The following is a 17986-nucleotide window of genomic DNA, read 5'->3' on the forward strand; positions in this document are numbered from 1 at the left end:
ACATTATCAGTTATGAGTCTATCGGCTGTGAAGGCACTCTGATTTTCGGCTATCACAAGAGGGAGGACAGCTTTTAATCTATTTGCAAGGACCTTCAAATAAGCTTGTACGTGACATTGCATAAGCTAATAGGACGGAACTCAGTCATCTTAGTGGGATGCTTTGTTTTTGGGATAAGAGATATGTTAGTTTTGTAATTTCAGACATTTGCAAATTTGAATTTAACACATTTAAGACCATATTGTGATATCTCTACCCACAATATTCCAGTATTTTTGAAAGAAAATGGCTGACATACCGTCGGGGCCGGAGATTTGGTTGGATGGATCTGGTGGAGGGCCCTCGAATTCTTCACTGGTGAAAGTTTTGGTGAGCTCGGCATTCATATTGTCTGAAACTCGAGTTGGAATGGTGTTAATGACATCCTCAATGCTGCTTGGGGAGCAAGTGGTGTAGATTTTTGTGAAATAGTCCACCGCTGTGCATGCAATGCTGTCTCTGTCATCGCACTAGATACCATCATTATTCCATAATCCCAGAATGTTGTTCTTCTTTCTTCTCTCTGAGGCTCTAGTGTGGAAGAACTTTGTGTTTCTATCACCTTCTTTATACCAATGTATTTTGCTTCTCTGGTGCCAAAGAATCTCCTCACTATCCAAGAGTCCATTTAACTCTTTTCTCAACTCATTGATTGCTGCGCCATGAGAGCCTTCCCTGTCTTGTTCAGTTAGTGTGTGTAACAGTTTCCTTTTCTCCTGGATCTTCCTTGGGATATTTCCGATAACTTCTTTACTCCAGTTGGATAGTTCAGAAGCGCAAAGACTAAGATTTGCCGCGATGCCTTCCGGGGTGTTTGAAAGACAACCGCTGTTCCAAGCAGCCTCGATAATGCCAAAACAATCATCTCTTTTGGCCCACAGAGCTTCAAAGTGGAAGTGACGCTTCCGAGGGGGAGGAGGGGCCCTTGACACAAGACTTAATATATATAAAACTCTTTTAGAGTGGAGTCTCATTCACGGCTCGGTCCAAAAAGACTTAATATATATAAAAAGCTATAAATTACCATTCGTATTAATATACTATTATTATATAGCAAGCGCAGTACTGCATGTCGTATAGTTGAAGCGTGAGTGCACTAGCTGTGTAATAAACGTAACTATGTAGTTTGGTTATGTATGTCAAGAGACAAGAGGTTGTAACTAGATTCTTAGCCATTTCTTAGAGTAGACATTAATTAAATGCATATCTGATTCTTAGTAAGAATCTCATCCTATATGAGACCATCAATATGTTGGATGAGAATTTGAAATTATCTCTATATATTAAGAAGATTAAAAAAGTTAATTATGGTTTTAAAAAAAATGTCAAAAATACCTCTAATCTAATTAGATAATCCTTATTTTTAAAAAATAAAAAATATGGTTAATATTGTAATTCAACAAAATTCAAAAAAAAAAAAAAAACTATCAGAAAAACTTTTTCTCTAAAAATTAGCTAATTTTCTATTTAAATATATCTCACGCTTTAATGCTTTGTTCCCCCCCCNCCCCCCCTGACTCCTTTAAAAAATGCTTGATACCTACTATGTGATGTGCATTTAAGTAGTCTGCCCCCTGTAAGTGGGAAAAAAAAAAAAAAAAAACTCAAGCTATTATGAAACAGCTCTGACACAGGAAAGAAAGAATGGAAAAAAAATGCTTCTCAATTCACCTATTTAACTATTCTTAAATAGTATTTATTTCAAATAGTTTTGATCTTGTCCCATCCATTATACTGTTTACATTACTTTTCTTTCCTATTCTAATTTTTCTTTTTTTTTTTTATTATAATTATAATACTATAAACATAACATTTTTCACAAAAAATTTCACAATTGTGAAAATTGTTAACTGTAAAAGGTGAACAACTTACATTGATGAACCCACCACTTTATTTCCTTCACAACTTACAGTCCACTATTATAACAATTGTAAAATTTATTGTGAAAAAATTGTATTTGTATGACAATTCAATTAGTAGGTTCTATAGTTAAATTTTGTAGATTGATTTATTTATTTTAAGCAATTAAATTATTTCTAAGTTTTATGTATTTAAATTAATTTCTCACTTTGGTTGTTAGTAACTATGATTGATTATTTTTGTTTCCTTGTTTTAATAATATGATAAATATATATATATATATATACTTGTAGTTACAATTGTCTATTTATTTTGTTATTATTATCGATTAATATTTTTAGATTAATTTTGTTCTTAGTATTGTTTTTCAATCTTGCCCCCCCTAAACTGAAATCCTAACTCCGCCACTGTTGCAAAGAATAGACATACTTTGGTTGCATTTGGCATCGGCTAGATTTCTTTACTATTTAGCTTATTTTTGTTACTATTCTGCTTATTTTATGCTACTATTCATAGGTCTCAATGCACTTTTTTGTACTATTCATGGGTCTCATTATACTATTTCAGCTACCTTTTAGTTTTATCTACAATACTTTTAGCCAAAAAATTCTAGTTTCAACTAAATAAGTTGTTTCCAAAGAGACACTTTGTATCAGATATATCACTACATGTATTTACGCTTTGCTCACAATCTTGCCAGGTATGCTATGCATATCCCAAACTTATTATGGATGAGAATATTCCACCATAATTTATTTTGTCATCCAAGCTGATTTAGTTGGATTTTCTTAATAAAAGTTCATAGTCTTTCCTTTCAAAAAAAAGAAAAGAAAAAAGATCCATATTAATTTTATTTGTTTTGTCTACTACTTCTTTTTATTTTATAACATAAAGTATACATTTTACCTTTGTGTTTCAAAATTTCCATCTTGACTTTTCATGTTGGATTCCATTCTCATATTGTCCATATCGTCTAATTTTGTTACTACGTTGTTTCATTTAAGTGATAGATAAATGCTATCATTATACATGTCACTCATATAGGCTTATTTTTTGTTAGTAATCTGGCAGGCACAGCTGTTTCAGATGAGTCATGACAGACAGATATAATAATAATAATAACAAAATAGAGTGCTCTGGCTATTTAATAGAAAATGTCCAAATAATCCCTATTCACGAAACATAATCACAATAATAACAATGACTTTTACAAAGAAAGTAGAGGGAAAAATGGTAATATGGGTTAATCAAAAGAGACAGAAATCAAGTTAAGTCTGGTCCGCAGGAGCAAAACCAAAGAGGGAAGAACACCTCCTCTCAATGCAGTTAATCTCCCAGGGAAATCCTGTTGTGGAGATTAATGGCTTTGAGGGAAACTGACCTGAATGGTTAGTGCCCAAAAGAATCCTTTTACTTTTGGACAGAGAGCAGGATTTCAAGAGGGAGAGAGAGAAAATCAACTTACTGGTGCATGCCTGCCGTTCTAACTCTCTCTGGTTTTTCCTTTCTTCTTTCTTTTGTTTTTTTAGTTTTTTCTCTTATCTTTTCTTTCTTTTCTTTTACCTTTGTTTTCTATTTTTATGATTCCTCAAAGGCGATCTCGCTACCCCCTTTCTGGGCACGACAAGAGTCTCCTTATATATTGCCTGCCGTAACCAAATTTTACTATTTTAGCCTTAACCACCTTTGTCTGATCTGGGTGTACTTGCCAACCATCACTAGTCTGTCTGTATCACTCTCCTTTTCTAGACAAAGGAGAGCTGTTTTATTTATTAGTCTGTCGTGGCATCCTTTCCTGCCACGGTGTGGATGTTCTCTCTCTCTCTATCCCCCATGGCATGCACCTAGTAGTTCCCACTCAATCTTGCTTCTTGGGTGGTAGACATTCCAGCAAGACGTACGCCTAAAAGAGCTTGGGCAGGACTCAGAATAGGTTTTTTTTCCCCTCTCCCCACCACCAAACCATGTCCTCTTACCTCTAACCCCACCATGTCCCATATTGGCTGGGTACAAGCTGGTAGTGCTTGGGCCTTGCGTGTGCCTCTCTTTCATGTATGTCCAAAATCTGCCTACAGCTCATGCATTCGCCGCGGTCTAGAGGCTTGTCTGCACAATCTGCCATCCTTCTTTGGCCTTTTATGTGGGTTGTCCTACGATATCCCGCCTCCTTAGGAGCTGGGCTTTATTTGATACTGGGCTTTATATATTTTTTCAGCCTACTCCTTGATTGCCATCATGCCCTGCCATATTACTTGCATTCCTGCTGTAATGACTTGATCCTGTTGGGCCTCTTCAGGCCTCCGTTTATTCTTTCCCCAATGGCTTGCATGGCGATGGGTTTTCTTACTTATGAGCTCCTGTGTCCCTTTTGTTTTCTCTTGGGCATCCTCTCCCATTTTCTTATCTTGGGCTTCCTCGGCCCTTTTTCTAACTCTGTGCTCCCATGGGTTTTTACTAACTTCATTGGCTTCCCCGGCCTAATTACCTTATACTCATCTTTGGGGTTTGTGGGTCTGCCATCAATTTCCTGCTCTTTTTGCTTGCATTACTTTGGGTCACCGCGGTCCATTCTCACTTTTCTACATTATACATTGCCCATGGGTTTGTTATTTGCTATTTCTCTCTTTCCGGGCTCCTTTAAGCTCATTTGCTTCATCAAGACCCATTTATTTATTTTTATGGACCTATGATCCATTATTCTTACCGCTTGGGCTTAATGGCTCTTTTTTTTCTATCTATTTGTCAACTTCTTTTCGGTCTGTGTTGCTGGGCCTTTTTCTTTTTATTTGGGCTTCCCAAAATGACCATCAACAGATATGTTATTTATATATAATGTCTAGTGTCACCAAATTACTAGTGAAATTGAATAACAAAACCAATATGAAAGAATCAAAAATTAAAGATCAAAATGAAAATTTTGAAATCTTAGGGTCAATATTAGAATAACCTCAAATTTGAAGGGCCAAAGTGTACTCTAGTAAACAAAATTAACACTCATTCCAAAATTTCAAGTCTTCTCCTTGAAAATTCTGAAGTTTTGAACTTTTGTTCACTTTTTTTTTTTTTTTTTTTTACTTTTTCCTTTGGATTTGATATTGATATCAATGTTCTTCAATCATGTCTACCCATTTCAATCCAAATAAAAATTTTCTATACACAATCTCTATCATCTTTTTTTTTTCTTCATATGAAGTTGAGTGTTATTCCACAAAAAGCACTTTACACTAAGAAGTAAGAACGTAGTACTGGCCCCAAAAATGCAACAAACCAATGGCAAACCAAACACTTTTTGTGTTACCTATGTCTTCCTCTTTTCTATCTGCAATGATAAAAAATTTTTAAATGTTTAGTTTTTTGAACAGAAAATGATGGTTCGTAAAACTTACCGTCATTAATGTCACAAATATCAAAAAACAGAAGTTAAAAAAAAATACAAAAAGTAAAATAATTGCATATGATTTAATAGTAAATACAAAAATATATATATATATATATTTTTGTATTTACTATTAAATCATATGCAATTATTTTACAATATATATATATATATATATATATATATTTGTATTGGTCATTGGATACTATTTCACCCAGAGCAATACCGCGTTTGAACATTTTATTAGTTTATTAGATGGAAATATATTATATTACCGAAGTTGAAGCTAACATTCTGTCCAGTATATATCCTAATTTTATTGTATTGTTGTTCCTTAATTTTTTTTGAGGGCCATTTTTGAGAAGTCATAGAGAAGGAAAGAAGCCCAGCAACACAAATCGAAAGGAAGTTGGCCAAAAGATAGAAAACAAGAACCATTAAGTCCAAGCAGCAAGAATAATGGATGATAGATCCATAAAATAAATAAATGGGCCTTGAGAAAGCAAATGGGCCAAAAGAGCCCGAAAAGAGAGAAATAGCAAATAACAAACCCATGGGCAGTGTATGATGTGGAAAAGTAAGAATAGGCTACAACAGGCTCAAAGCAATGCAAGCAAAGAGAGTATGGGATTGATGGCAGACCCACAAACCCTAAAGATGAGTATGAAGTAATTGGGCCAAGGAAGCCCAATGAAGTTAGTAAAAGCCCATGGGAACACAAAGTTAGGAAAAGGGCCGAGGAAGCCCAAGACAAGCAAATGGGCCGAGGATGCCCAAGGGAAAACCAAAGGGACACAGGAGCCCATAAGTGAGAAAACCCATGGCCATGTTAAGCCACTAGGGAAAGAATGAACGACATGCCTAAAGAGGCCCAGCAAGATTGAGTCATTACAGCAGGATTGACAGAGTGATATGATAGGAAATAAGGGCAATCAAGAAATAGGCAAAAAGAAATGTAAAGTCCAGTATCGAATAAAACCTAGCCCCTAAGCGAAGCGGGAAATCAAAAAAAGCAACTCACATAAAAGGGTCAAAACGGGTGGCAGACTGTGCAGAAAAGCCTTCAGACCACAACAAACGAATGAGCAACAGGCAGATTTTGGACATGTGGAAGGAAGGCATGCGCAAGGCCTAGGCACCACCAGCCAATACAGGACATGGTGAGGTCGTAGGTCAAAGGTAAAAGGGCATGGTTTGGTGGTGGGGAGAGGGGAAAAACCTATTTTTTGAGGTTCCTGCTGAGGCTCTTTTGGTGGAAGTGTCCTGCTAGGATGACATACCACCCAAAAGGGGCAAGCTGAGCTGGAACCATTAGGTGCATGCTATGAGAGCAAAGAGTAAGAGAGAACCCAGACCATGGCAGAAAAAAGTGCCACGACAGACAAATAAACAATATACCCTTCTTTGTCTAGTGAGGGGAGTGGCACGTAGACGGTCCAATGGTGGTCAGCTAGTACACTCAGATCAGACAAAGGCAGTTAAGGGCCAAAACAGTAAAATCCGATCACGGTAGGCACTATAAAAGGGGATCCTTGCTGTGTACTAAAGGGAGAAAAAAATCATAACCTGAGTAACAAGAATCTCTAAGAAAAAACAGGAAGTAGAAAAACAAAAGAAAAGAAAGAAAGAAAGAAAAGATCAGAGTAAGAAAATTAAGAAAGGAAAGAATAGAACATGGAGTGAGATCGGCAGACATGCACCAATATGTTGATTCCCTCTCTCCCTCTCTAAATCCAGCTCTCTATCGGAAAAATAAAAGAATTTCTCTTTGGGCATTAACCATTCAAGTCCGGTTCCCTCAAAGCCATTAATCACCACGGCAGGATCTTTCCTAGGAGATTAGCTGCATTAAGAGGAGGCGTTCTTCCCTTTTTGGTTCTTTTTTTTTTTTTGCTTCTGCGGACCAAACTTAACTTGATTCATATTTCTTCTTGATTAAATCATATTATTATTTACTCCTTTATCTTCTTTGTAAAAGTCATTGTTATCACTGTGATTATGTTTCTAAAATAGATTATTTGGCATTTTCTATTAAATAGCAGAGGACTTTATTTTGTTTATTATTATATCTGCTTCATACTCATCTGAAAAGCTTGCCTGCCATAAGCACACTCCTGGCAGACGAGGCATAGTTTGTGCACAAATCGATCCAAATTGAGTTGCAGTTGGACCAATCTCAACTCTCTTACTCAGAGCACTTGGCCACTACCGCAGGAGGCAACCTAGCCCAACACACACAAAAAAGGCCCCTACAATTTTAAAATGTACTATTATGATACTATCATCTAAAACAAATCATATTGCAAGTTAGGACAATAAAATAAAATAAAAAAAGAAAAAGAAGATGATGTGACTTTTTTGTGTAGAATACTATATGAAACACAACAACAGTTTTTAGTATTTAAACATTACAATACGTATTTTCACAACATTTTTTTATTCACACATATTTCTATAACACTTAAATAACGATATTAAAAATCTCTTATCAAACGGCTCCAAAGCTTGTAAACTGATTTTCATCACTGAAGTCCCAATGGGTTTCCTTTTGCCTTTGACTCATTATTTATTACAGCATTCTCGTCCGGATATCTAAAACCTGAAAAATGTAAAATAGAAAATATTGTTCATTAAAAATTCACAAAATCACGCCACATCCGCCTATCTATCACTGTTCGGTATCTGTCAAAGATGCACCACCACGGGATTGAAAAGAATTTCAAAGTGCTGATGATTGCATCTTATTGTTAATCGTATTTTTTGTCCTAACTTGTTTAGTTGCTATTGGTGTCAAGGCCTGCAATTTTCATTTCTTGCTTTTGATTCCATTCGGACAATATCATCTAAAATTTAACACACGCATTTGGTTTTCTTAGTACAAACTAAAAACCAGTTTTATTTTTTATTTTTTTATTTTTAGAGATAATGATCGGACCCAAGTTGGTATTCTAACCAGTAACGTTTTAAACAATTTATTATTAATTAACTAAAATATAAATAGATAAGATAAACTTGTAGAAAATTAACACATTTAATTAAATTTTATCCAAAAAATTAAACAATTTCCAAGTAAATTTAACCACTTCCGCGCAATAATGCTCTGTTTTTTTCTAGTGTTATAATGTCTAAAAGTGATATATAAACAACCGTGTGTATTTTTTTTAAAAGAAAAATGTAAGGTATCGTGGAATAATGTTTAAATAGAATAGATAGAGAACTATAAGAGTTGAAATCCAATGGGACATTTGAATTTATTGATTGAGATAAAAATTAAGATGAGTAAAAAAAAATTTGAATTTAAACAAAAGAAAGATGATATACGTTAGTATGGATGGATGAGGATTCATGATAATTGTATAGAATTTGGATAATAAAAATTTTGAAATGTTTTAAAGAATTAAAAAAAAAAAAAAAACCATAGAAACTTCAAAATAAGAATGATTAGTTTTTACATTTTTTTTTTTTTTGGGAAGTAATTTTGTATTTTTTTTTATTAAGATAATTGAAGTATTTAAATACAAATAGATAAAAAAAAAAATACAGATAGGAATAAAACATTTGAATACAAATGGGTTGTGAGAATAATGGGTTTTTTTTTTTTTTTTTTCCCTTTTATACGTGAGATACTATTACTCTTTTAACATTTTTTGGAAGAAGTAATTTTTTTTTTTTTTTTGATAAAGATAACTTAAGTATTTGAATTCAAATAGATAACAAATACAAATAAGAATCAGACATTTGAATTCAAATGCGTGGTGAAAGTAATGGGTTCCCCCCCCCCCCTTTGTACGTGAGATAGTATTACTGTTTATAACCTTTTTTTTTCTTTTTTCTTTTCTTTTTTTTTAAGGAAAAAAAAAATTAAACTAAAGGGCTTTTTATTTCAAAATTTGTATGAGCATATTTTGGTAACCAAAAATTGAAGACAAAACAAAGGAATCCTCTTATTAATAGTATAGAAGATTAATGGATTAAAAACAAGATAACATTGGGTTTGCCTAAAAAGTAAAAAAATTTGAGAGGACTCCACGACATCTCGCAACCACCATGGCTCAATGTTATGTCAAAATCCAACAACCAAGCAAACCATGACTTACATTCTTAGATTTGTGCACATCAAGCCTTTGCCTAACGAAACCAACCACACAAACATGCCGCATGGCATATCGCAAGAAAAACTCAGGATCTCGAACTCCATCGGCAGCCGCATGCGCAATCACTAGCTCTGGATTTGACTCCATGCGCCGCCAAAGTTTATTGACTTACAGATCGGATTATGGCACACGCGCTGCCATGACAGCCTTGTCGTCCACTAATCTACATAACTTGAGAAACTAGCCCTTATATTTCCTCATACACGCCCTCATGCACCTCCCAGAATTCCGTCTCGCCTCCACAATCTGGTATATGCCGTCACATGCCGAAAAACCCTGATGATGTCATGCTGACATCATCTTGTCCATGTCATCAGCCATGCAAGCCCTAATCCTAGTCAACGCCACATCATCAAAATGATGTCAAGGACTCTACAGCCTGATCCGTGACCTGACCCAAAAAACCTGGAACCGATTCGGACTGTGGTTGATCGTTGACTTTGAACCTTTTTGTTTGACTTTTGTATTTGACCTTTGACCAAAGTTAAAATTTCGAGAGGACCTATCTTGCTCAGTTTTTCGCATAGATTCTGATTTTGGACTCTGTTTCTTCATTTGAAACTCTGAAATTGGTTAATTGGCACATTCTTCATCGTTCTTCAAAGGCATTCTTTAAGCCCCCTCAAAACTAGCACACACTAAATCCAGCCGTTTACTCTATTTCAAATCCTAAATTTTAGTTTATTAAAAAAAATTTCTTGTGTAACCTCATTAACAATAGATAAATTCAAATTGAAAATTTACACTAAACTCAAAAGAAAAAATAAAATAAAAATAAAAATAAGCCTCATAATACATGTGATCAGGCTACTATATATAATAATCATTCATATAGATATTGCTTTATATATATATATATATATTTAAAAAACACACACAAAAAAAAATAAAAATAGAAAATTGTATATTGTAGTATAATCATGTAAAAGTGACGTTATATCACTTATAATTTGGCACCTATAAATTTTGAAAAAACATCATATTCCTAACATGATTTTTTATCTTTCAACCGACCATTTATATGGCCGCGTTTTTATAAACGCGGCCTAAGACCTGCGTGTTTCGTACTGAGACCTTGCAAGTTTCAACAATTTCTCTATGATCTCTTTTATTCCATGTAAATACATTTTAACTCTTTCTCATCTTCTCCACTTAAACCTAATAAAAAATATAAAGAAATTAAATGCGATCTTTCTACCATTTGGAATGGGCGGTCTCGGGAATCACAAAACCCTTTACCTAACTCGCACACAACAAAACCCATTATAGCTACAACTCCTCTATCATCTCCTCATTCATTTTCTTTTCTTACAACTCTATTAATATAATAACTTGCATTGCACAATACCATGTTAAATTGCAAAAACATACCATTCTCTAAAAAACTCTATTTCTCACCTACTCTTTTCCAATAGTCTTTCTTGTTTATGTAATCTACCCACTCTCTTTTTCAAAGTAGTGATTTCCTTTCTTGAATTCTAATACTATTTTTTTTTCTTAAAACAATTTGCAACCCATCATAACTCCTTTTCAGGTATATTATGATATTTCATGTCAATATATACGCCATTGTTTTCATTGCGGCAAAAGTCATGATTTGGCATTGAATACATTCCAATATTGAAATAATGTTGAGAATGGCGTTGATAAGCCTAAATGCTAACATGTTACGGTAGCTAGCTACAAGAAAATTAAAATATATCTTGTTTTATGCACTATGCACATACCTTACTTGCAAATTTATGATCAAAGCTTGTTATAGTAATAAATACTATGTATTAACAATTTGAATAAGTTGAACATTGGCAGCTATTTATCTAAGTTCTTCACAATGGTTTTTAAAATTGAACCAGAGTGGCCGGCCGGGTTGACCAGACTAACTGAAAATCAATCACTAATATAGTTTTTAAAACTAAAAAAAATAAATTAAAAAAAATCTCTTTTTTGTCGTAAACCTTTTAAGCTGACATCAAATTGTCTAGTCTCCTAAACCAAACATGGGTTTATCAGTTTTCTTCCCTGTAATTTTTTCTCAAAATCACCGGTATCTATCTCATTTGTTGTAGCCAAAAGCTCCACCAAGATCTTATTTTTTTTAATTAGAAAGGTCAAATCTATTTATGTACTTGGAGAAGAATTACTGAGAGAGCGGAGGGTGAGAAAGAGAGACATGAACGCAATGTAAAAGAGAGATTGAGAGGGGGATTTTGTTGGAATTTTACTTAGGGAGTAATTCAGGAGAAACAAATTTAATACATCTAGAAATTAACAATTACTATATAAGCATAAAACATAAATCAATTATAAGATGTGAAACGTTTCTTACTAGATTATGCTATTCAAGGACCTCACAAGCAATCGAGATGTTTTCCTTAGCTGGTCAGGATTAATAAAAGTTTTACTTTCTCTTTTACACCCCTTTGCAATTGTGACATTGACAATATTTATAATATTAAAAAATGACATAACCAACCATAAAATCTTTCCTATCATAATAACACTTCATGTAACATATATGTTACATTTGTTAATAAACAACTATATTAATTAGATTCATTGATAAAAAAGTTCGTGTCATTATTTTTGTAACTCCATATTAACACAAGGATTCATTTATTGTTCATATCTAGAATCACTATAATGACAACACCTTTAAGAGCATCCACAACAATAATACTAAATAGCTATGTTGCTATTTTTAGTACCACCAAACACCAAAATATGCCCTATAATAGTGGAGCTAAATCTATATTTTTTGGCTCCACAGCTACAATGCATAGCTATTTTTGGTTGTGCACTGTAGTTGAAAGGTAATTTTTTTTTTTATTTGTGTATTCACACTGCTTTTGATTATTTTATTATTTTTTCTCTGTGTCTCTCTCCTTACTCTCTCTCTCTCTCTCTCCATCTGCTTCTCTCTTCCTCCATGCCAATCTGCATGCCACTGACCCACGCTCCACTGTCGACCACGCTCATTGCATTAACCCACCCCACTCCTTCACTCCTTACTGGCCCAACTCCCCTGCCCCACGCCACTGAATTAACCTAATGATCTGGTGAGTGATCCACACCACATCACTTCCGCTATAAACAAAAACAATCCACAATTACCACAAAACACAAACCCACATCACAAATCACAAACCCATGGCAGATTGGTTAGAGTAGAGAGAAAGATCATAAACCCACGGCATAACCCACAAACCCGCAACCCCGACCGGAGAATGTTGGCGTTCTCAACAGCCCAAGAGGCCCTCATCCATGATAGGATCCCCTAGAGCTTCGACAAGTTCATCTCCGGCCCCAGCAAGGAAGGTTTCGAGATGGTGTTGGGTGGGAAGGAGAGAGTGGCAACAAGACTTGCTAGGAAAAGAAAGGAGAGAAGTGAGAGAGAAGAGAGAAGAGAGAAGTGAGAAGTGAGAGTGGAGATGGAGAGTGGAGAGAGGCACGGCGTAGAGATAGAGAGAAAGAAAGAAATTAATAAAATAGTGTAGTAGATATATTATTTTATTGTAATATTTATAAGAGTGGCAATTTGTGTTCATGTTAGGTTCGTGTCGTGTCAATTCATGAGTATTTGATTATACGGTCAAGATTCCTCAATTCTGACACAACTTATTTATTAAACGGGTCAGTCGTGTCAACATATTTATTGAATTTTATCAAAATGAAAAGAAAAAAATAATAATTTAATATTAACTATTAACCAAATTGATATGAATTATGAAAAACCAAACAAATAAATATTTTTAATATAAAATTCAGAATTAAAGAGTAATTGCATCACAAATAATCATTCAAAACTAAAGCATATTTCAATATCACAAGTAATCAATCATAATATGTAAAAGAAAATAAACCACAACAACTAACAAGTTTATATACCTAGGGTTTGAATAGTATATTGGTAAAATGTCATTTAATTAAACAGGTCAGATAGATTAAACAGGTTCTATATGATGAACACTAATCCAACCCATTTATTAAACGGGTCAATCATGTCAATCCAAATATGACACAAATCCATTAAGCCTCAACCCATAACCTACTAATTTCGTGTCGTGTCGTGTTGGGTTTGCGGGTTGTGTCAAATTTTAACTCCCCTAAATGTTTATATTATTTTATTGTGTTGAAAGCTAAAATAGATCTACTAGTACCGAATGTTTTGTAAAGTGAGTAAGTAAAATAAATAAAGTAGATTTTTGTGGTATTAAATAGCTAAAAAAATAGCACTACTATTGTGGATGCTCTAATAGGAGTTCAAGTTACTGGTAATGACACAATAGATTTATTAAAGCCAACACTCAACGTGCATGAACCTCATTATGAAAGGATTGCCAAGATTATCATACACTAACCATCAAAATACTAGCCCTTATTATCTTCCATAATCTGAGCAATTTTAACTTGTGCCTCCTTTTCATCGTAGTCCAACAATATACCTATCAGAATAGGTTACATCATGATGGATATGATTAAGTCAATGACTACAATAAATGCGTTCATAATCTTAGTCTATTAAATCAAGTAGACCTATTTCAATATATATATATATATATATATCAATATCTTACAATATAAAAATATAGCATAATTTCACAAGAGACTGAGTATTTATATGTTGATAATAGAGGCATCATAAAATATTATGTTGGGCCACATTATTCTAACATATTTTAGATTTGGAAATTGGTGATTGTTTGGGTAAAGAGAAGCTGAGATGTTAGAGAGAGATAAAGATAGCTGAAGTGAACAAGAGAGTAAACTTGAATGGCAAAAGAGGGTTTGATCTGTTATTGAAAATGTGTTTTTCTTTTTAAAATTACACCTAACGAAGGGCCTTTTTTTTTTTTTTTTTTGAATACTAAATATTTTTAATACACATACACGGGGAGAGGGGAGAAGGTTGACATTTTGTTGTTGATAAGCTCGACTTAAACTGCCTTGAAACATTACTTTTGTATAATTATATTAATTAATATTAGACAAATTTGCAAGAATATTTGTCTAATCTTTGTAATAAATTATTAGAACTATCATATTATCTCCAAACAATGTTGTACATCAGTACATGTAATTTATTTATTTTTATATTAATTACTGATTATTAAATTAATGATGATGTTATCTTAGTTCAAGCAGTAGCAACGTTGAGAGACAACCAAACTTAATTTAATCATTCGCATTAAAATCTCAATAAGACTATAAAGGGAAGAACAACAGAGATTTCATACAACAACCCTGAAATTGCAACTTAAGAAGAAAAAATTAAAACTAATGAGCTATCATTGCAACTATAAATAATGTCTTTAGGCACAATGTCAACAAAATCTTAATTTTAACAGAGTCTTAGAGACCGTTTGGCCAGTGCGTTTGCGTCTGGCATTACGTTTTCAGCCCTCTTTTTTTTTTTTTTTTTTTTAACGCGTTTCAAGCCTTTCCCAGCCGAATTTTTACTGTTCATTACTGTTGCGGCTACTGTTCATTGAACAGTAGCCGCAACATGTGACTTTTTAACCCAAATTTCACTGTTTACGGACCCACAATTTTCACTTTTTAGCAACTTTTTTATTAAAAATGAGTCCCACGGTACTATTTACACATTTAAAAATTATTTTGCTACAGTATTTTCAGTTTTTAGTTTTCAGTTTTCAGTTTTCAGCTGTATCCAAACCGGCCCTTAGTCGCATTTAAATAATTGTTAATTACTAGCTTATAATCCATACATTTTTATTATAAATTTAAAATATTATTTTTGTATTTACTTTCTAGCCATCATCAAAGTAACAAACAAAATAATTAATCTTATAGCATTGGAAAAATAAGTTCCTTTTTTCAAGTAAATTTCTTTGCAACCTCATAAAAATGTAGATTCATAATTCAAAGTTATATCTATAATCCCAAGACAAACTTCAAAATTCAAATAGTTTTATTGCTTGGTTATGGACTTCATGTTTTAGCTCTTAAAAGCCTTATACGTTTAATGTTGCCAATGTTCATGCATGCACTAGAGGATGTTTTTCAATCTCATGATTTTTTTTTTTCTAATTATATATATTAAACCTAGACACATCAGAATGAACTGCTTAAAAGATTTCCAAAATCCAAAATTTAGTAAAATTTGCCAACTCGGAAGCAACATGATTGACGTACGTCTGAGATAGGGTTCTAATAAGTGTTTGCTAATTTGGGTTTGATATTTGTAGTGACGTGTCCCTTAATTCTATGGTTTAAGATACTAAGCAAAACACGTGTTACAATTGATTTGTATTATGGGTTGATATTGATCCACAATGGGAAATTTGGACAAGAATACGTTAACTACCGGAATCTTTTTATTAATTCAAGTGTGATATGTCACATGAATCTCTCTTGAGTGTTTTCTTACTGTTTTCTCTCTTCCTATATTCTGTGTCTGTTTCATCTCTTTCGTCTCTTCTTTTTATATGAGTCATCTTCGTATTTTGTCCTAGTTCACCTGGATAACTAGCTTCTAGCCTTATTGAGCTCTTCTTTCTTGATTTTTCATCATGAAAGGAGACTTTTGAGGTCGTCTTTACTGTTCAAGAGTCCACCTAAATAATTTCTGATCTTATCGGGCTCTTCTTTTGTAGGTTTTTCATCATGAATGGAGACTTTTGGGGTCTTTGTTGAGGTGACCACCTAGATAACTTCTGGCCTTATTGGACTCTTCTTTCTTGATTTTTCATCATAAAAGGAGACTTCTGAAGTCTTCCTCATTGTTTAGGTGTCCACTTGGATAACTTCTAATTTTATTGGCTTCTTCTTTTGTAAGTTTTTCATCATGAGTGGAGATTTCTGGGGTCTTCCTTACTATTCAAGCATCCATTTGGATATGTTTTGGTCTTATCGGGCTCTTCTTTTGTAGGTTTTTCATCATGAATAGAGACTTCTTGGGCATTTCTTACTATTCAGGCTTGCCCTTCTGCATTAAATGCAGTGGTGCAAGGCAGGTTACCTATATTGATGTGAGTTTGTTGTGGAATCATCAGGAACTTTTAGAAAGCTACCTCAGAGAATTGTAGCCTCTCTAGGATTTACCTCGGTAGCTCGGACACGCCTCGGACATGACTAGCTCGACGTGCAACCTGGAAGGGTATTGGGCCTAACTAAGGATTTGAGGTTTTGCATTCGTTTAAAAAATAGGCTAGCCAATACTAGATTTATTTCCATCATTTAGGCCGATACTTAAGTTGGGCCCAGACTTACCTTATTATAATAAGACTTAATATTCGCTCAGTATTCACCCCGCTACAATATTGATATGAGGTTTTAGTTTTGGGTGCATTAATGAGTGTTGATATGCTTTCACTTTCTTGCTTAAAGACTATTCTATTTTTCTGGTTTGAAGAATTGAAAGGAAAATGTTTGCATGGACTTCAGCAACTGGGGACGTAAGCACTTGAAGTTTTCTTGGTGCCTGTCTGCCTACACGTTTAATGTTGATACTTTTACAACTTGCATGTCCAATTCTGAATCACAGAAAGAAAGAAATAGTACTAGTTGAAATGCGATTGCAGGTAAACGTAACTATAGTTTAGTTATGGTATAGCAAGAAGACAAGAAGTTCTAAGGAGACTAAATTAATTATTAATTATATGCATGCGTATCTCATATTGTTTTTAGTTGCAACTACTTTTTAACTTTCTATCACACAGATTCTAGTTGTCCTAGGGAAGCCATGTAAACTATAATACCGATCAAGTTCTATAGCAGTAGGAGTGTGGGACTGCGATCAAAGTCCACAATCAGATTTACTTTCCTACGACTATTAGTTTGTAAATGCAGGGGTTAAAAGAAGGGAGATATTATTAGCAGATCAGAGATATTAAAAAATCTACAACAAAAATGTAAATAGGAATTTTATTTATCATTCATGTTGATCATGTTAACACTAATTACATTAATTATCATATCATTTTGCAAAATTTTTGTAGTAAAATTATTGTATTTTAAACATTTTCTTATTTGAAATAAATCTTACGTTACACACACAAAATTGAGAAACTGGATTTTTTTTTTTTTTTTTTAATAAACGTGAAACTGGAATGTTGATGTCCAGTGTTTTAGAGTTGCCCAACAATTTCTAAATAAGTGTATTGGCAAATGTCACAACAAAATTTGTTTTAAGTCCACACAAGCAACTACAAAAGTTTTTTCTACCAAAAAAAACTAAGAATGTTATTATGAGATTGTCAATACGTACGTTAGATGATATGTAATAATTATTTATATAGTTATTTTAAAAAAAAAAAATTGTATTTTAAACATTTTCTTATTTGAAATAAATCTTACGTTACACACACAAAATTGAGAAACTGGATTTTTTTTTTTTTTTTTTAATAAACGTGAAACTGGAATGTTGATGTCCAGTGTTTTAGAGTTGCCCAACAATTTCTAAATAAGTGTATTGGCAAATGTCACAACAAAATTTGTTTTAAGTCCACACAAGCAACTACAAAAGTTTTTTCTACCAAAAAAAACTAAGAATGTTATTATGAGATTGTCAATACGTACGTTAGATGATATGTAATAA

This window comes from Quercus suber, unplaced genomic scaffold (assembly GCF_002906115.3).
Source record: "Quercus suber isolate HL8 unplaced genomic scaffold, Cork oak 2.0 scaffold_112, whole genome shotgun sequence".
Lineage (NCBI taxonomy): Eukaryota > Viridiplantae > Streptophyta > Magnoliopsida > Fagales > Fagaceae > Quercus > Quercus suber.